The sequence below is a fragment of the Equus asinus genome, chromosome 18, assembly GCF_041296235.1.
Source record: "Equus asinus isolate D_3611 breed Donkey chromosome 18, EquAss-T2T_v2, whole genome shotgun sequence".
NCBI classification, from domain to species: domain Eukaryota; kingdom Metazoa; phylum Chordata; class Mammalia; order Perissodactyla; family Equidae; genus Equus; species Equus asinus.
This window is the reverse complement of record NC_091807.1, coordinates 8248425-8269730: the sequence shown is the minus strand read 5'-3', so window position 1 is coordinate 8269730 and position 21306 is coordinate 8248425. Positions and strand designations below refer to the sequence as shown.

Genomic DNA, 21306 nt, shown 5'->3' with positions numbered 1-21306 from the left:
GAATTAACTTGATTTGAGTACTATGTAACTTAGCAGAAAGATTGATGATGGCACTTTTACTGGGATGTACCCTCCGAGAGAAATGGAAATGCGCCAAATTGGACATTTCCTGCCCTTCCCCCATCAAATAAAAAATTGCCAAAATTGCCAAAAAGGTGATTGGGTTAGAGTCCCCGCTTCCTCTAGCTTCTGCACTTTTTATTTATAATTCAACCCATACTGCCTCCTTAGATAGGTGCTCATATGACTATCACAGGGCAATTCTTTGAGGGTGGAGCGTGCATATTATATCAATGGCCTTGATGATTTAATAAATCAAATGCAGATGCTGTATATTGTTTACCATTATCTCTCTAAGCCTTACACAGTCATATGTTGCTTAACGATGGGGATACATTCTGAGAAATGCAACGTTAGGAGATTTGGTCATTGTGTGAACATCATAGAGCTCACTTACACAAACCTAGATGGTATAGCCCACCACACACCTAGGCTATATGGTACTAATCTTACGGGACCATTGTCACATATCCAGTTCATTGTTGACTGAAACGTCGTTAGGCGGTACACATCGGTATATAGTTGCTCCTAGACACAAGGATCCTCCCTAGATTTGATAGCTCATGGCCCCAACTCCCCTTCTCTCATGTCAGAGTGTGGACCAAGGAACGGAAGTTATGCAAAGGAGATGAGCACGACTGTGGACTCATCCACTCCACCTTCCCCTACCACTCTACCATGTCTCTACAGTAGGGCTGCCCAGTTTAGTAAAGGAAAATATGCAACATCCAACTATATTTGAATTTCTGATAAGCAATGAATAATTTTTTTAGCATAAGTGTGCTACGTGCAATATTTGTGACAGACTCATAATAAAAGTTTTTTTTTTAGTGGAAATTCAAATTTAACTGGACATCCTGTATTTTATCTGGAAACCCTCTTGTGTAGCCCAAATTCATTCAAAGAATCTCTTGCATGAGGAAAATAATTGCTTTTAACCTTTTGGCCACTTTCTTCCTCGGTCATGCAGAATGGCAGATGTCCTCCTGTAGTTTGTACTTCCTCTTTTTTACCTGAGGAAGATTAGCCCTGAGCTAACACCTCTATTTTATATGTGGGTCACTGCCACAGCATGGCTTGACTAGTAGTGTAGGTCTGCACCTGGCATCTGAACCTGTGAACCTGGGCCACCAAAGCAGAGCATGAGGAACTTTATGTATTTGGCCACCAGGCTGGCCTTGTACTTCCTTTTCATTCCATATAATTCCAAATTATGCCATCAATGTAAACCACAGATAAATCTCTCATGATTTTATGTCTGCTGTGGAGTCATACGTTACTAGAGGTGTTAGGCTGTATATTCACCAACTAAGGCAGAATTCCTTAATGGTCAAAGATGTGCTTAAAAATTTATTACGATGTCTCATTGGAGGCTCTCATATGGTCTCTCAGCAAATCCATTATAGGCTGTTTTTTTTCTAGCATTGGAAGATGTTGCTGTGATGCTATTGTTGAGCATCAAATGAGGGAGGAAGCTTGATGTTGGAGCGATGTTGTGTGAGAAATATGTCAGCACTCTTTGGCTCCTGGTGGTCATCAAAAAATATTTTTTATATAATTTCCATAACAAATTTAACTGCCAAAAATATTTTACTTTGTTTCCTATTCCTGGGAAAAGACATTATAGGAAGGAAAGAAGGAAGGAAGGCAGGAAGGAGGAAGGAAGGAAGAAAGGAAGAGAGGGAGGGAGGAGAAAAGAAAGAAGAAAGAAGAGAGGGAGGGAGGGGGGAGCCGAAGGGAGGAAGGAGGGAGGAAGGAAAGAGAGAAGAGTATTCAGAACTCTAGTGTTCAGAGCTGTCATTATTTTCCAAATAGTATCCAGTAAAGACCATGAATACATACTGATGATATAAAATGTTAATTCGTGTAGAAATGTCTTGAAATAATAATCTGTATATCACCAAAAATATGCAATATTTGTTTAGTGAATGTTGACATATGGCATCTTGAACGGGAGAGGACAGAAATGTAGTGCACAGACATTGGCCGAGGGCAGGTCTAAGAATGCCTCTAGCATAGTCCTTGGAGTACTAATTATTCTTTTGAAATCAGAAGCACGTTTGTTATTTATGAACTATTTAAACTTTCTCCGTCAGGCAAACAGAATAGACCATGAGAATCTAAACATGTGTTTGCTTTTATAACACGACAGCTCGTGTTGGAAATGATGCCCTGCGCGATGCACGGAGCTCTCGGCACAGGGGCCCTTGGCTCCTTCTCTCTGCAAGTGCCGTGACAGCTACATTCACTCAAATGCTAGAAGTCCATCTTTAATATTAAAAGCAATTCTTTACCATGTTAAGCTTCTATTAGCTTTTTGTTTTTACAAGAAACAAATTAGCTTCTGACAGATACAGCTCCGTATCCATATCGTGGTGTATCGAGAGTTTGCGTTGGTGTGAGAGGCACAGTGAGAAGAGACTTACTGTGTTTCACATTTGATTGTTTATGCACAACAGTATAGTTAAGCCGAGTTTCAGCAAGCCAGTTGCCAGGGATTCAAAGCCTGCCAAAGAGAACACAATTCTCTTCACAAAATAAGGAATGTACAGGCACCCACACCAGCTTACAAGTTATTCTTTATGAACAACAGAATTGCTTTTTGCCCATTTCAGACAGAACCCTAAATGTGCCCAGCACAGCAAGACAGAGCAGAGGAAGCAAACAGAGCTTAATATTCCAGCCCAGCTCACTGGAAACAACCACCACGAAAACTAAAATGACCAAGCAGCGTTCTGTAAGAGCAACATGATTTGTCGCGTTAAATGGAGAATAATGATTTTAAGTTCAGAGCAGAACCGAAGGGCTCAATTACTATTCATGGATTCCGAATTGTTCTACTTGGGAAACTCCTTTAGCATGAAATGTTCATCAAAATCAATGCAGGAAACTAAACGGGGAAAAACTCCTGGTTTCCAGTATAAATAAGAGACTTCCCCAATTTAGATCACTGAAAAACATCTACACAAATCCACCTTAGGCAGCAGGACTAAACATTCTAAAATCATAACTTTTGGGTGGATGTTGAGAGACAGAGAAATACATACATGAGATGGTAATACAGGTTCGCATTTTCAGTCTTACACCTGACACTGATAAAATAGTGTGCTAACCCCCTGTGTGGAAGACTTTACTACTGAACTGCCATCAATTTTTCTTCATCTTTAAAAACCATACTAACAGTTATCGAGAATAAACAGACACACCTGCTGGGAGAAATGGGTGAATTGTTTTTGGGTATTTTTGTTGTTGTTGTTTAGATAAATTGAATTAAAATAAATAAAAATAAAATATATAGACATACCTTTTATTAAAACTAAGAATTGCTGCCATTGCAATTGAGATGAGTCTCTGAGGACAACAGTGTAATGATAAATTGGCAAATACATCACTACTTTATGCTTATATCCCAAAATAAAGGCGTACAGAGCAGCTTTCACCTTGTGGAATCACAGAGCTATAAAGGAAGTATTCGGCAGTGGAATAGCTGTTAACTCTGAGAATCAGAGCTGAATCACTTCTCTTTGCTTTTTTTTGATATATTCCCCCCAACAGCATTATGGTTTTCTAAAATGATGCAAACGAAAGTGAATGACCTGTTTTCCCAATCATGTGTTCAGAACAAAAAAATGCCTATTAATATGTGAAATATATCAGTTTCGATTGGGTTTGCCCCCACATATTTTTCTCATGAGTATGGAATGATCTGAGAAACATTGGTAATAAACTAAGGTAAAAATGCATCCCTTATGTTCTGACTTGTGTAGAAAACATTTGCTTTTATGTTGACATTGGCAAAATTTCATGTGGACTATTATGGATTATAACTGCATTTCGTTTGCCATATTAAAAAATGTCAAATCCTAAAACCAAGCAAAAACGCTATCTGTGGTTTTTTTTGTCATTATGTAGGAGAACGGTAAAGTCTTGAAGGCAATTTGAAAACCTTAGTTAACCAGCTCCTTCTGTTTGCATATTCAATGCCTCAATGTAACATATGCATAATTTCATCATCATTGTGTGCCATCTGGAGTATACTGATTGAACTGCAGTTTGAAAATGAGGCTTAAGAGATAATTTGGTTGCGTACATTTAGAACTGAAATGTCTCTCATGGAGCAGAACAGAGTTATTTAAAAACAGAACTATGACTAAAAGATGAAAATATATTCCATAAACTCAAGAAAACCAAGGAAGACAATTAAGCCCTCACGCTTTTTCACTTCAAGCCTTTTTAAAATTTTAATAATGATAGCATTCTAGGGAAATTGTGGTAAAAAAAGATTTGTGCCTACCTCTCAAGGCAATAATTATAAATAATCTTTCAAGCTACTTTACATGTTCTCTTTAATTTCTCTGGGAAGATTTAACAGACTAGCAACAAACAATGTCAGCTAAGACCCTGGTATGTAACCAACTTATCTTTTAACTATGACGTCACTTAATGTTAGGTTAGGTTGAAAACTAATAGGACTTCATGAACTTTGAGCATCCTAGCTGGGAACAATTGCTCTGGAAGCACGTGAGAGCCATGCTGAGGACTGACAGTAGTTCTAATCCAGAATTTTTATTTTCAGTTACCGCAGTGTGATGTCAAGTGAAACATTTTATAAAACCAGTTTGAAAACGGAATTACCTCTTATATATCTGTAAGAACAATAACTTTTCCTAGCCTCTCTTCCAAAACTTTTTCCCATTTACTCCCTCTTTGAACTTTTCTGATTTTTAAATTTTTCTAAATTTCTCATTTTTTTCACATTTTCTAATGCCACGAACGGCTGAGCCACCGCATTGTGATCGGCATACTAAATTACAGTGTCAAAAGTATAGCCTTCAAGGAAGAAATTACATGACTTAGATTTACTAAAAAATTAAGAATTTTCAAAAGGCTTTATAGGTGGTTTAAGGCTCTTACTCTTCCTGCATAACACGTGCTGTGCTTTCTTACCTGTTGGAGAGGACTTTTTAGAAACCTCCTCCACATTAGGGATTCCCAAATTTGTGTAAGAAAGAGCCCTGTTACCACGTGACCACCTTCCCAGATACTAGAGAACCTCTGAGCATGCTCCTTCACAACTGGAACTTCCCCTTTTCTCACCCCTGCTCTGCGTAGTTTTCTGTCATGTTCTGACACTACTATGACTTATTTGCCCAGCTCACAGAGCAGATATGGAGGTGTGAGCCTAAATATTTTGAACTGTGGATAAAAAAGAGTGTGAGTGCACATATTAGAGCACCATGGCAGTCCTAGACCTGAGTGAGGCAGTTCACAACTGAATTTCCCCTTTATTTATCCAGGAGAGCAGAGAGGAGAAAGCATCTAATCTATTACCATCCTGTCACAGAACATGACATTCTAATTCAGTCAGTGGGGACTCACAATAAACTCGAAATCACATTGAGTGCTTCCCTGGTATGACAATTGATTACATCTCTTAACCTTTCTGCATCTGTGGTACCATCTGGAGCATTTAGTGCTTACATTTTTGTACACAAAGAACAGGTAACAGCCTATAGCCCCATACAGACTCAATCCTTCTACTGTAAGGCTGTAACAAGAACAAAAGGGAAAAAGAAAACAATAGCCAGAATCACCTTGATTTCACAAAAGATGACATTCCATAGAAAACTGAGCACATACCCAATAACTAGTATTTGGTAGAACAATTAAGGTAAGATTATCAATTTAAAAAGTTATCCATTCACCCTTGGGAAATTCGTCCAGACACAGAAGAGAAAGGAAGTAGTTTTATAAGGAACTATTGTGTGCCAAGGCTTTACATACATGATATTTCATTAAATTCTAAGTAGAGAGTACTAAAGTCCTATATTTAGTATAAAGCTAACACTCTTAAACGTTAAGTAACTTGATCAAGGTTACACAAACATTTAATTTTGAAGCTAGGATTCCAACCCAGTTCTACTCCCAAAGCCAGTGTTCTTCATACTACATCATTAAATTTAATCCGGTTTAATATATTAACCTTTGTGACACATGTTTATTAAATACAATACAGTGTATTAGGAACCACTGTTAGTTCCTGAAAAAATAGCAGATATCTCTATTATATGTAAATAATTGTGCTAAGTAAAGAACAAATTCTGTTCAAAGCAGTTTACAACTGGGTTTCTCATTTGGGGCCAGATTATACTTTATGGTGGGCTCTCTCCTGTGCCCTGTAGGATATTTAGCAGCATTTCTGCCCTCTACCCACTGCATGCCAGGAGCACCGACTCCCGCAATCAATAAAAATGTCTCCAGACATTGCCAAATGTCTCCTGGGGCAACCTCTCCCCTCTCCACTACCATTGAGAAGCATTGGTGGATGCACATGTTTTTTGCAAAACATAAGAAGATTGTAAACTCTTAGGGAACAAGAACTGTCCTAATATTTTCTGCAGCAGTTAATTCTGTCTCTCCCCCAACAGTGAGACCCTTGGAAAATTTTGATTGATAAATGAATGAATGAATGAATGAGTGAAAAAATAGAAGAAACTGCCAACAACATACTTCTGTCACAGTCACAAAGGAACACTGGGGCAAGCACTAGTCAACTGAAAATAGGTAGGAAAGACCGGGGTTTGTTTTCTTCTTTTAGACTTCCTGTGCTAGCGCCCAGACAGAGAAAAAACAGAAAGTATATGAGAAAAAGTATTACCCAAGTTGGCACACACTTCTGCCATCACAGCGCTAAGGCGCACTCCTTTCTCTTTTGCCTCATCCAGGTTCTCTGTACCCAGACAGGGGTGCTCTCCTGGGTCATCGCCAGCTGCCGAGTATGGCAGAAATTCACATATGATTGCTTTTTCCTTAGAAGGGTTATAATGTTAGCCTTTGATAACGTCATTCTTATATTCTTGCATTTCTAAGTACTTTCCTAAGTGAAAAAAAAGATTTATCGGAACACATGGGGAAAACTCAAAACCATGGTCTCTGGAATCTATGAGAAAGCTGAGTGACGATTGGAGTTATACTGACCTGCACTTAGCTGGTGTGGCAGTTACAAATTATTGTGATGCTTGGGCACACAATTGTATAGGGACTTCCATTTCCTCTTTAAATTTACTCACAGATTAATTTTTAATAAGGAAAGAGGCAAGGAGAGATGGAGAAAAATGAATAGAGCAACATGTCTGCATTGCACATGAGTGAGAATGACGCAAGAAATCATTTTCTGAATACTGATCTAATAATGATGCAGATGACGGAATAAAAGACAAATCGAAACTAGGGCAACGATCTCATCCACATTAACTATGTAGAAAAATAGGTACTTTGTGTGTGTTATAAACATTAGCAATCTGTTTTACAGCAATAAGAGGCACTGTTGAGTTTTTATACTGTCAGGAATTCTATATCATATTATTGAATTCATTAAGCACTTTTAAAGATAAGGAAGTTGAGAACCAGAAAGTTTACCAATGAGGCCTCCCTAAGAGGACATGGCGTCTTTCTGAGCACAGGGGACCTCTGAGCCATCCTCTCTAACTTCTGTTCCATTCCCTAGACCTCAGAATCAGCTTTCAGGTGCCTGTGAGTGTCTCTGGAATAGCATATCAGTGAGACCCACACAGGACAATTAACTCCAGTACTAAAGATGACATTTATTTAAGAATGGCCTCCTTCTACTTCCCATGAGCAGGATTCCAAAGGTAGATGGCTGCTGAGGCTCTGCCAACTTGAAGCAGAATCGAATCCTGCCCAACCTGACAGAGAACTGAATCATAATCTCACAAACAAGAGCACACTGAAAAGGTTCTGTTGGCAATTTGGGGAGCATGAGAACTCCCTAGGAGCCACTGTCCATGCACCTGTCAGTTACCAATTGCAAATCAGACTTGTTCGGTCTCCCAAATTGATGCTAGAAGGGTATATACACTCTACATTCAAACCGTTTCCCACTTGTCAAGCATATTTCTGAGTCACTTACTCATTTGTCATCTTTATTCATAGCAAGATGTCTATTTGTGACAATTCATTGCTTTTCAGCATGAAAAGAGAGTACCACTGCTTAAATATGGGGAAAGTTCCTTTTTCAACAGTTGAGGGAAAGTACAGCTTCTTTGAATTCATCAGTAGAAAAAAAGGAGGCTTGCCAATCCTCACTTTCCCGCTGTTTCTACAAAGTGCATTACCTAAAGATTATGAACTCTGAAGATCATGGAAACCATAAGACTTTATCAGAGAACACAAAGAAGAAAGAACCCTCCCTTTCAAAAGCTGTGTTCAGAAGTTTCAACAAATCACCAAAGAAGTATAGTCATTTATGAAATCCCCTGTTGCAGTGTCTATCCCAGGCCGAGACAGGCCCCCACGTACAATCAACTACTTCAAGGACACAGCCTGTGTGCAGGGGTGAGTGACTGCTTTGTCCTTCCTTAGGCCCCTTCTTGTAATTGCTTTGCTGGCTGGCATAGGAAAGAATCAGCCTCATTTGGCCGCTGTCTCTTCTAGTCAAAGAGAGCACTCCCTTTCAAACAAGTGATATGTTTGGTGGGAATCCAGTCCAGGCAGCCCATTTATATTACTGTTGCAAGGATACGGCTCCAGGCAAAGGAAACAAGATATTATTTCCTAGGCAAAATGCTGTGCTTTTTGTTTTTATTCTGGAGGAAAGCCCATATGAACTAAACGAAAAGGAAATAGTGGAGGATAAAAGAAAAGTGAAAGCAAAACAGAATGTGGGATTGATACCTGCGTGCAAAACACACAGTTGGCTAAGACACTCTGGGCTCCAGGCCTCAGAGAGACTTTCATTTCTTCCTACTTCTTTTGAGTAGGTAGAACTATTCCAGAATGATCTTTGTTTATTTCTCCACCAAATACCTTCTTTCTTGAAAGCATGTTGTAGAAGAGAGAAGAGACCAAAAAAGAAAGAAAATGGGAACAAGCATTCTGCCTGTTTCTCTGTTCCTCTTTGGCTTGTTCGGAAAATACAGATGGGACAATACAGAGATACAGATTTTAAGACTCGCTTTTTTTCTTTTCAATAAGTCTTTGGTTTTTAGTTACTTCTTTTGTTGCTTTCTTTCTTCCTTGTCTTTAAATATTTGTGCTCAGCCTTTTCTATTCTTAACATGTACATTCTCTAGGTAATTTATCCATATCCAAAGATTCAACCCCTGTCCATCTACACTAGGAGTCTGCAAATTTTTTATGAGAAGACCCCGATAGGACTATTTCTTGGATGTGTGGGCCAAACAGTATCTGGCACAACGAGGTCTCTAGACTCAATCCTGCTGTGTAGGTGAAAGCTACCTAGACAATACATAACCAAATGAGGGTAGCTGTGTTCCAGTAAAATTTAATTTACAACAACACTTGGAAGAATGGATTTGGTTTGTGGGTCATAGTTTGTTGATACCTGGTCTAACTCAAAAGTCTTTATTTTCAGTCTAGAATATTCTGTTCACATACTTTCTTTCTAACTGACTGCTATTGTCTGAATATTTGTATCCCCCCAAAATTCACAGGTTGAAATCTTAATGCCCAATGTAATGGTGTTAGGAGGTGGCACCTTTGCAAGGTGATTAGGTCACGACAGCAGAGCCCCCATGAATGAGATTAATGCCTTATAAAGAGGACTAAGAGCTCCCTTGCCCCTTTCACCAAGTAAGGATGAAATGAGAAGTCTGCAACTTTGAAGTGGACTCTCACCTGACCACGCTGGTACCCTGATCTCAGACTACCACTTCCAGAACTGGGAGAAATAAATTTCTGTGTTTAAAAGCCACCTACTCTGTGGTATTTTGTTATAGCAGCCTCAACACACTAAGATATTGAGCAATAGCTATCTCTTCCTTGATGTCCCACTGACCCTTCAAACCTCTTTCACTACTTTCCCCATCAAATCCTGCTCCCATGTTCTATAGTTCAGGGTCTGGCATCACTAGCACTTCCATCTCCCATGTCGGTGACTTAGAAATTATCATTGACTAATCCTTCTCTTTCTCGTCCCTCTTAAGACAGTTTTGGCAAATTTGCTGCCTAAATACCTCCTGAACCTCCCTCCCACATGAGTACACCTGCCGCTTTAAGGTAGTAAAGTACGATCTTCCCTTCCAGGTTTGCCTTTCTTCAAGCTCTTACACATGTGCTCTTTGTAACGTGTAATATGATCATGCTCTGCCGCTGCGCAAACCTTTCAAGGGTCCCCAAGCCCGAAACATCAGTCCCAAACCAGATTACAGAGCCTAACCTCAGACCTTCTTAATTAAAGACTCCAGGGGATAATAAGTAATTCTTTCGAATGATCGTTCCTCAGCAAGACTGGCAGTGAGAAGCCCGGCACCAACCTGCCTTTGTATTAAATCCACATTCTTTGATATGTCCTCAAAAGACTTCACGATTTAACTCTGGACTGTACCTTAAGCCTCATCTGTTTTCCCCAACTCTTTATGCACATGCAAATGTTAGTGATTCACACACACGCCATTGGATCTCTTTACTCTCTGGGGACACACTGGCTCTAGGTGTTGTGTCACTTTCACAGCCATCACCTGGACCTCTTGCTCAGGGGAATGCCCTCAGGCTACTAGGACTGCTTAGTCTGCTCACATGAGTACTTAAGAATTAAGCCCCTCAGGAGCAGCCTTGACCAATAATTACGGGAGGGAGAGGATGCATGTGTTTCCTGAATCCTTGTCCCCTGATTGAGACAACCCTTAAAATGTAATCTACACTGTGTGCACAGCTACCAAGCGGAATTGAGCCAAAGTTACTCACCCTGGGAATTTACTCAATGTTGCACTCTCGCTGGGCCTCTGTGATGGTTGACTTCATGTGTCAGTTTGGCTAGGCCACTGCACCAAGATTTTGGTCAAACCTCTGTTGGATATTGCTGTGGAAATATTTTTTAGATGAGATTACTATGTAAGCCAGTAGACTTTGAGTAAAGCAGATTGCCCTTTATAATGTGATTGGGTTTCATCTAATCAATCGAAGGCCTTAAGAGAAAACAGATCGAGGTCCCCAAGGAAGAGGGACAATCTGCCTCCAGACAGTCTTCAGCCTCGAGCTGCAACATCACCTCTTCCCGGGCTCTCCAGCCTACTGGCCCGTCCTGCAGAGTTGGGAACTTCCAGCCTCCACAATCGTGTGAGCCAATCCCTTAAAACAAATCTTTCTCTCTCTTTCTCTCTCTCGATGTCTCTCTCTGCCACACTTCATATGTATTATTTCTCTATTAACATAGGATAACCTGTTTCCTTGGTAGCTGAATATAGTGATAGCAACTAGATGAATGGTTAATTATTATAACATAGGATCAAAACTGAAGATCCCAGAGAGAAGGTGCATTATTTGCTCAAGGCTAGAGAGTACCTCAGTATCTTTTAGAGTTTTCCACTCCAAATCTTACATTTGGGACATTAATCTTGGTTCCAGGTTATTAACAAAGTAAATTGCTACTACAGTATATATACAGTAAAAATATGAGGCTAGAGGTGCCATATTTTGTCACTGTAAATGAATCAGTTAAAAATGCTTGGAGAAATTCTTTGCCTTGGGTTTAAAACGGTTGCAGTTTAACCCTGCTGGTTCACCAGCTCGGTAAAAAAAAAAAAATAAAAGGTGTGTATTTGTTTTAGTGTAAATGACATCAGACAAACAACCTTCTACTTCATCAATTTCTTATTAATGTGTTGATGTTTATGGAGCTAAAATATGTTTCCATTGGCAAAATATATCAAGGGGAAATTTTTCACAATTAGACATCAAGGAATTCTAATGATTCTGCATGAAATAGAACACCAATACATGAAAGGTACTATGTATTATTCAAGTTTTATCAAAGAATTTGCCCAACGCTCTTAAGATAATGTGAAAATGTAATCATTCTATTTCTATTGCTTTTAATATTCATATAATGCAAAGCATTGTGAATAACCTATAAGAAATATATCATTAATTATAATAGTATGAAAGTATAACAAATAATCCTCTTTTTAATGTCCATAAACCTACAAATTGTTTTTAAAAGTCGTAATCTGAAACATTAAATGTAATCCAGAACAAGAATTGAAATATTGAAAGAAAAGTTCCAACATTATGAAAGGGAAAAATTTGCTGTACCAACGTTAACACTTCTGCTGCAGAAGAATCTGTCTTGCTCACACTTTTCAGTCAGATGGAGGCTCTCACACCCCTAGACCACTGAGACAGCCATAGTTACTGGGAAGTCATGCGCTCTTACAACATAGTAAAAACATGAAGTTGAATTATTTAAAGATGTCATCATGTCGAGTGTTAAGAATGGTAGTTTTTTAAAACAATTATTTATCTATTTATTTATTTATTTTTTTTGAGGAAGACTGGCCCTGAGCTAACATCCGTGCCCATCTTCCTCTACTTTATATGTGGGACACCTGCCACAGCATGGCTTGACAAGTGGTGCCATGTCCACACCCGGGATCTGATCCGGCGAACCCCAGGCCGCCAAAGTGGAACATGTGGACTTAACCGCTGCGCCACTGGGCTGACCCATATTTATTTTTTTAAGTTGAGATGAAGTAAGAGTACCCTAATGATAATGGCCAAGCCCATCCATAGGGGCTTTCAAATTCTTAGGACAGTCAGAGCATAGGGAGGGAAGTCACTGATTTTGCCCATTCTAGGAATTTGGTGTGAGAGCAGAGGTTAAGCTGAAGATAAAAAGGAAAGGCAACTATTATTTATTAAGAATTCTCTCTGCTGTGCCTCTTCTACTAGACAATTCACAAGATCATAGAGAATCATCGACAACACTGGGAAGAGGTATGATAATCCCTATTCTATGTACAAGAAATCTATAATGCAGACAAACTCAAAAAAAATACCCCGAATCACACAGGAGGTAAGTAAGTATAATGATGAGCAGTCAAGCTGAGGTCTGCCCCACACTGGGGCCCTTACTTTCTGCTGCTATTCCTTTTACCTCTGGCATCACTCACGAGCTCAGGAGAGCGGATCCAGAACTCATCGGAGCAAGGCCTGTGTGTGCAGCCGGGCCCCTGAGTGGGCATGCAGCCACACAGGCGTTCAGTCTCCCATCGGTGATTTTGGACTGAGATGAGCATGCCCTCTCCACTGATGCCGGGCACGGCTCTGATCCTCAGCAAGTTTCTTTTCTATAACAGGACAAGGAGGACCAGAGAAGGTGAAGTTTTCAAAATTTCTGACGAGAAACAACGTTACAAGTACTACGTTTGAGTAAATAAAAAAATAAATGGTATTTATCTAAAAGGCACTGCAGGGTTCTCATGAGAATCTGGTCAGACAATGTTAAGGTAGTGATGGTGCCAAAATATAAATGGGCGAATGGGCACAAAATTCTTTGCCAATATATCAAAACTTTGCTATTAACATGCTGGCCTTAAGGCAGTTAACCCAAAACTCTAGTCTTTGATGAATTGCTGAAAGGCAAGGGTGGACTTGATAACTCTTCTTGCTGTTTATTTGTTATTGCTGTTCTTCCTGTTTCCTCTTATTCACCTCATTTGGGGTTTCTTTTAATCATGTTATATGCTCTGAAATGTTAGCCTAATTTCTTCTTTACCTGCTATCACGAAAAATTAAGCAGCAAAATGTCAAATTTTTAGATAGTATTTTTCCATTCAAAGTAGTCTAAATTTTATAATGTAAATGATTAAAAGTATGGACTAAATTACTCTACCTTTTTTTTTTTTTTTGATGAGGAAGATTGGCCCCAAGCTAACATCCATTGCTGATCTTCCTATTTCTGCTTGAGGAAGATTTGCCCTGACTGAACGTCTGTGCCAATCTTCCTCTATTTTGTATGTGGGTCACTTCCAAAGCATGGCGGATGGGTGGAGTAGGTCCACACCTGAGATCCAAACTCATGAACCTCAGGCTGCCAAAACAGAGCACACAGAACTTTAACCACTCGGCCACTGGGTGGGCTCTTGACTCTACCTTTTTAAAATAAAATTTAACAAACTCTTAAAGTATTGTTATCATTACTTAATCATTTCAAAGCAGGCAAGATGGTGAGGAATAGCAGTAGCTGTTGCTGCTCTTCTGAATTAGCCCATCCTGCAAGTGATCTGATGATTCCTCTTTGTCTTTCTCTTTCTCTCTTAGCTCTCCCTTTGTGATTTCCTTTTTGGCAGTCACAACATAATCATGTCTCTAATTTCTTATCCACTGGGACCTAACCCAAGGAGAACACAACTAACTAAGCAAAAAAAGTAGCTGTATACATAGACGCAAGACCACTCTCAGACCTCAATGTGACTCCTAAAACTTTTCCACCATGTTTTCCTGTTTATGTTTAAATCTGTTTTATTTAATCCTGATTTTTCTAAGAATTTCAGTTTCTTTCTTTAATTCTGTCCGATAAAGAGAAAATGGGCTAACATGGACATTTCTGTTTGAGACACGGATTAGCTGAGGTAATAGCGGTTTGGTGGTGTCTTGGGGAGACTGAACAATAGTTTAGGATGGTGAAGTCCATGTCTCCTTATGATAAATGAAATGACCTTTCTTATATATGACACTACCTAGGGAAGTTGAATCACTGCATATATATCACGTACTTACAATTTGTTGACACATCGTATCAATGTTCTTGTTAGCGGAGCATCTAACTGATCCATTTTTTATGTAAAATTTTCAGGCCTTGTCCAAGGTTTTCGAGAATCCTATATTATGATAAGCTTATTTGAATTTTATAATCTACTTCTTATTAAATTTGATTAGAATATTTTTAGCCATACCACATAGACCAGGCAGAATAAGTAGATTTTTAAATATAATAACATACTTTTAGGTTGCACTTTATAACACTCTATGAACTTTCATACAAATTGTCTTATTTCTTGAGCAACTAAATATATATCTTCTTCTTTTACTGAAAAGAAGAAATCATACTCCTATACAAGATTTAGACATAAATGTCCTTAGCAGCCTTTTTTTAATAACCAAAAATTAGAAACAATCTAAATGGCCATCATCAGGTGCATGAGTAAATAAAATATGGCATATCCAAACAACGGAATACAAATTAGCAATAAAAATAATTTAACTGTCATATACACTACAACGTGAGTGAATCTCAAAATAATTATGCTGAGTTAAAGAAGTCAGACAAAAAATGTATACATGCTGTGTGATTCTATTTCTATAAAATGCTAGACAGTGAAAACTAATCTAGTGACAGAAAATAACTACCACTGATGGAAAGCAGACCAGTGGTACAGTGAGGGGGCAGGACGGAAGACTGCGGAAAGGAACGAGGAAAATTTGAGTTTGTCATATATGTTCATCATCATGATCAGGGTGATGGCTTTATAGTTGCATACACGTGTCTACACTTATCAATGGCACATGTTAAGTATGCGCAGTTTATTGTATCTCAATTATACCTCCGTAATAGCTGTTAAAATGTTTTGTTTCATTTCAATTTCACTATCATCCTGTGAAGTAGTATTTTCCTGTTTTATAACTATTAAAATTATGTTTTAGAGAAGTTATATTATTTTTCCATGATTGCACTTTAAGAATCTGTCATAATGGGATTTAAATATAGGTTTTTCTCTCAGCTGCATACTCTTTGTATGTCAACATTTTCCCAGCAGAAGACCACGGTGGATTTAGTACACCCTTTATCGTATCCAAGAATCCACTACTAAATCCGAACAAGTGTCATGTACTATCTTTTCTCTGCTAGAATATTATCTTCAATATTTCTGACAATAAAAGAAAAAACATTTCTCAATTCCTCATGCCAAAAACGTATGGTTAAAATATCTAATAGTACACTCCCAGTTTAATGTCACATAGCTCACCATAAAAATTAAAGGGAAAGCACTGAAAATACTAGTTATGCATAGCAACACTCAAACCTTAAACTAACATCAACCAGTCATCAGAGTCGGAAATGCCAGCACTATAACAATAAGGATAATGGGACTTGTATGAGAGACTCAACTAATGCGTCATGTACCTTCTAAGTAGGGAAAATCTTCCAGCCTTCCAGCCTTAAGATTAGGTAAGAAAAAGAGTTGACTTTTGTCCTCACTGTTTCAAGATACAAAATGGCCTTTCTCTATACTGACGAGAACTGCTTTGACTGTAGAAGCCTGACTCTGTACCCCTTACCTCAAAATCAGTTAACTTCCACTCTACAAAATCCAGGGAAATGCTGATTCTGATGACTTAGGCAGGTGGTGGTACTTTGAAGATATAGTTTACTTGTATTGATGTAAACTGATCAACATGGTGTATCACTGGTAGAAGTACAAGGACTATAATTACTATATCATATGTAATTATTATAATTAAAGAACTGTAATTTTTGAAGTACTACCTTGGTTTAGAGCTTTAGAAAATAAGACAATGCTTTATGAGAAGGTTCCACCTCAGTTGAGCAGAACATGGAGTGATTTCTACTTGACAGCCGTAACTACTTACGTACCATGAACGCACTCTCTAGTTGTATATCTGAGAAAAAGGATTTCACAGCACTCGAATGAATATGAAGCCAAGACAAGTTCACAAACCTACTTTGGTGTCAAATGTTGACTTGGATTTGATAAATTTTTCATCTTTGAAGTATGAATAGAAAGGGAAGAGAGTAATGAGTCGAATAAAACTGCTTCAACACTGGATAAAAGTGAACACTATTTTGTAGACTCAGAGAAGGAAAAAACCTCTGAAAATAATTTATTCCTGGAATGAGGGGAAAAAACCCTGAAAATGGTTATTATTTGTGTTCAAAATAACTCAAGTAGAGAAGGCTTCCATGAAAAATGTGCAGAAATCCACAGGAAGAAAACAGGCTGAAATGAAAGACAGCAGGACATAATGAAAGATAAATGGAAGAAACTGAAAATTCGTGAGAGAGAGAGGAAAAAATTGCCAGGAGGCTAAAAGTTAAACAAATTAAAGTCCACCTTTTTGGTCTTGAAAGCAAACAATAAGTCTAATGACTTACTGAGTCAATGAATAAAAAATTTTAGAATATGTACCTGAAAGATAAAGTGATAAAAATGGCAAGAGAAATGTAATAGATATAGAATATAAACTGAAGATAAAAACTAAAAACTAAAGATGTTCACAAGGAAAAAACAAAATGTCAAAAGAGAAAAAATATTGACAGATATATATATAAAGAAAATTGCTATGGCTCTGGTGGGGATGGTAGGGTCAAACTCTCCCATGTAATAACGATGAAAGTAGAATGACACACAAATCTATTTATCTCATCTACAATTTGAGAAGTATAATAATAAAGTAAAAAAATTATGCAAACAAATTTGCTAGAGAAAAAAGGGATGATTGTCTACAAATAGTAAATTCTGACCAGCTCATTTTCCTCCTCTGCAAGACTAAATGGAAAAGATATAGGAGCAATGTTTGGAGTTTTGAGAAGAAATTTTGTGAATCTAAAAATTTTGTGCCCAGCTACAGCACTTTAATTAATGAGGGAAACCAAAAGATAATTTTATATATCAATGACTCAGAAAACATATAGAATTAATTCTATATAAATGCACAGCCTACCACAAGATTAAAACTCAAAAAGACAAACTGTAATGTGGATAAAAGGAATAAAGCACAAAAGTTGTAAGAGCCAGCATAAGTTTAAATATATAAAGCAAAAATAAATAAAGGAAATATTACTTACAGAGAATGTGAAAATGATTCATTAGTTTATTAGACAAATATGATGAGTACTTAATTAGAGCCATGAACTTTTTTCAGCTGCAGGATATACTGTATTGGATCAAATACAAGAGCCCCTGGATTCATGGGACTTTTGTATTTTAGTGGGGAGATAAACAATAAATAGGGTAAGTGTGTGTGCGTGTTATTTATGATAGTTTGTTGTTAGTGCCATGCAGTGGATTCCAACTTGTAGCATCCCTGTGTACAGCAGAGCAGAACCCTGCCTGGTCTTTCTGCACCATCCTCTCACCTTCTGGCTCTATATCAGACAATGCTCCACCACTATTCAGAGGGTTTTCACAGCCAATTATTTCAGAAGTGGGTGGCCAGCTCCTTCTTCCTAGTCTGTCCTAGTCTGGAAGCTCCGCTGAAACCCGTCCACCATGGGTGACCCTGCTGGTATTTGAAATTGCTGTAGCATAGCTTTCAGCATCACAGCAACATGCAGCCTCCACAGTATGACAATCCACAGATAGGTGGTATGGTTCCCTGACTGGGAAATGAATCTGGGCTGTGGCAGTCAGAGCACTGACTTTACCAGGGCTGGCTATTCAAGATAGTATTAAATGCTAAAGGGAAAAGAAATAAGCTGGAAAAGAGGATGTGAATTACAGTATGTGCGAAAGAGTGTGTGTGTTGTATGTGAACAGACTGGTCAGAAAAGTCCTCAGTGAGAAGGAAACCTTTGAGTGAAGATCAGAAAGAATGATAGAATGTACCACGCGGACATATGAGGGAAGAATATTGCAGGAAGATAGCAGAGAAATTGCATATGTCTTGATGCAACAGCATGTCTGCTGTTGCTAGAAATATCAAGGCCACCAAGGGAGCTTGAGTGAAGGAATAAGGGAGAGAGTATTAGGACCTGGGCTCAGAGAAATAAAGGAGAGCAGAGATCAAGGCATTCTCACATTGAGAGGTCAGAGAACGAGAAAGAACCAGGAAAACTGGTGGCCAGCAAATTAATAGGAATACCAAGCAAGTGAAGTGTCAGAGGAGAAATTACTTCAAAGAGAAACAGCTGCTAGCTCAAATGTAATGAGAACTGAGAACAGCATTGGACTAAGCAAATTGGAGGTCATTGGAGACTTTAACCAAAGAGACTATTGTATGATCGAGATACAACTTCATTAATTGGGTTCAACAGAGAATAGGAAGAGAAAAATTGGAGATGAAGAAGGGAAGAAAGGAAAGAAAGGAAGGAAGGAGGGAGAGAGAGAGGCAGGGAAGAAAAACAAGTGGACGAAATTCAACCCAACTGAGACAAATGTCTGTACGTGAACACATCCTTCCAGTGTGTCGTGTTAGCTAAGGAGTTTTTATAAAACTCTTCCATGGGATAGGGATGCAGAAAGTGTCTACAAGTATTGAGAATAATTGTATTTTCCCTGGAGACCTTTGAGGTCAAGTCAAAAGATGACTCATGGGAAAGCTTTTGATGATCAAAGGTATTTCATCTCAAAATGTTCCTTAAAGGGTAAATGCAAGTGACCAGGAGACAGTCTCTGAAAAGAGCTGGAAGGACCCAAGAGAGCTGTGTTTAAAATTAGTCATCAAGGAAAAGGAGAAGTAAATGTCTCTTTTCCTATAGTAAAATTTATAATAAAGCCATAATAAATTAAACAGTATAGCACTAACACACACACAAAAATTCTAGACTGAACAATGTAGAAAATAGTAGAAGACAATAAGACAGATGGAAATACATAAAAGAACACGAAAGTAATGATGATCCAGAAGCCCATTTATAAGAAATGAATTGGTTATTAAATGATATTTGGAAAATGGGATAAATATTTGGTAGAAATCCAATAAAATTTTCATTTTATGTTAGTGATTCTCCAACTTTTGGCATTTATGAACATTTCTAATGAGTGTGTGTTTCACATACTGACCTCAAAGTCTAGTAATTTTAAAAACATTGTGATAATTTTTAATTACAAAAAATGTTCAGAATTCATATTTTCTCTATCAGTAATGATGACATTGGAAGCTTATTCCAAGATATCTTTCTATTTCTGATTCAAAGCAGAATACATTATGTCAAAGATCAAATTCCACATCCAACTAGTTCATTTTCTTACTCTAGTCCTGTTACATTAGAAAATTCAGTTGTAAGTTTCTGAGAGAAATATCAAGTGTTTTGTATTGTGGCAAATTCTTCCATATTTTTGGACCAAAATTGAACACCACATTTATGAAGCTACTTCTTGCTGAAGAGTCCTTTTAGTGCACAAAATGAGACTAAGACAATGATTGTTGGGTGTATTCAGGAACCACATCCAAACACATACCATATTCGAAAGTAGAAAGTTTAAATATTTCAAATTGAGAGATAGTGGCAAATAATTCTGAATCAACTATTTGGCTACTTTTGACTCTAGAAAGTACTACTTTAAGAAATATGCCAAAATATTATTAATTTCTTTTTCTGAGTAGTGAATAATGTGATCAAGGGCTGGGAAAGAACAAAAATCTTAACCAAAAGCTGTTCTATCAAGGGTTGGAGTCATCAAGTTCCCTAGAACCAATTCTAACATTGTAGTTTTAATGCTGTAAAGTCAACAGATGAAGCTATTTAAGATACGGGATGCATTCAGTGTAAGTGAGTCACTGAACTCTGAGAAATAGCCTTTCGAGCTTCACCAGGCTTTGCTTCAAACGCATAAGGGAAAATCCTCCCTGCGTAATGGCAGCTGCCTAACATTGAATCTCTCCAGACATCCTTCATGCAGATTTAAAAGGAGAATAAATAAAATGACCCATAACTCACAGGTACGGTATACCTAGAAAACAGAGAATTCTTCAAACTTTTAAGTATATGTAAGTGGAAAAATAAATATCCAAACCAACAGAGCCATCTTCCGGATCTGCCAGAGCCAAAAGTCAGGAGAGATTGTACAGAAAAGATGATGGGAGAGCAGAGGACTGGCAGACAGAATACAGATAAAATCACTCCCAGAAGTTCTACTGTGGGTAGGGAAATACTGTAAACGGGTATGAGACCTGTTGGACACGGGCAGATGTTGGTTTGCACCCTCGGGAGCTTCCAGGGTGAAATCTGAAACTGGCTCCCATAGACAGAGGGCAAGGAGAGACTGAAGAAAGAGGCAGGCCACTCCAGACTAGTAGGTGGCAGGTTTAGCGAGCAAGGGAACTTACATAGGAGGCTTGTCCTGGATGGCTGGAAGATGAGTAGGTCTCCACACCCAGCCGCCAGAATCTTAGAAGTTTATATATAGGCCTGAACAGAGTTCCGTCATGCATACAGTCTGGATGTTCTCAACAACACCTTACTCTCTCAAGGCTGCCTCCTTGGAACAGCTCCTAGTGTGGGAATTGTGGGCAGAGTGCACATTCCAAGAACAGGGGAGTGGGTGAGGAGCCTCCGATTGCCCAGTCAGCCGGAGGTCACGTTCTCTCCATGACCTCCTCCAACAGCAAAATGTACCTAACAATTAACAAGCAAGCTATTGACTGGGAAACAATTTTGCAACACATATTACTGAAATCTGTTTAATGTTATTATTGCTTACAAATCAAACAAAAAGAAAGAAAAAAGGAGAACCAACGTCAAAT

At 38.4% G+C, this 21306-nt stretch overlaps 1 long non-coding RNA gene across 1 annotated transcript in view; it reads right to left on the bottom strand.

Annotated features, from left to right (window-relative positions):
- LOC123278130 (uncharacterized) overlaps positions 1–21030 on the bottom strand; it is a 145706-nt gene extending 124676 nt beyond the window's left edge. Inside the window, exon 1 of the long non-coding RNA XR_011495295.1 lies at positions 20890–21030. This is a non-coding gene — a long non-coding RNA (uncharacterized lncRNA). The remainder of the gene's footprint in view (positions 1–20889) is intronic.
- Between the last annotated feature and the right edge of the window lie 276 nt (positions 21031–21306).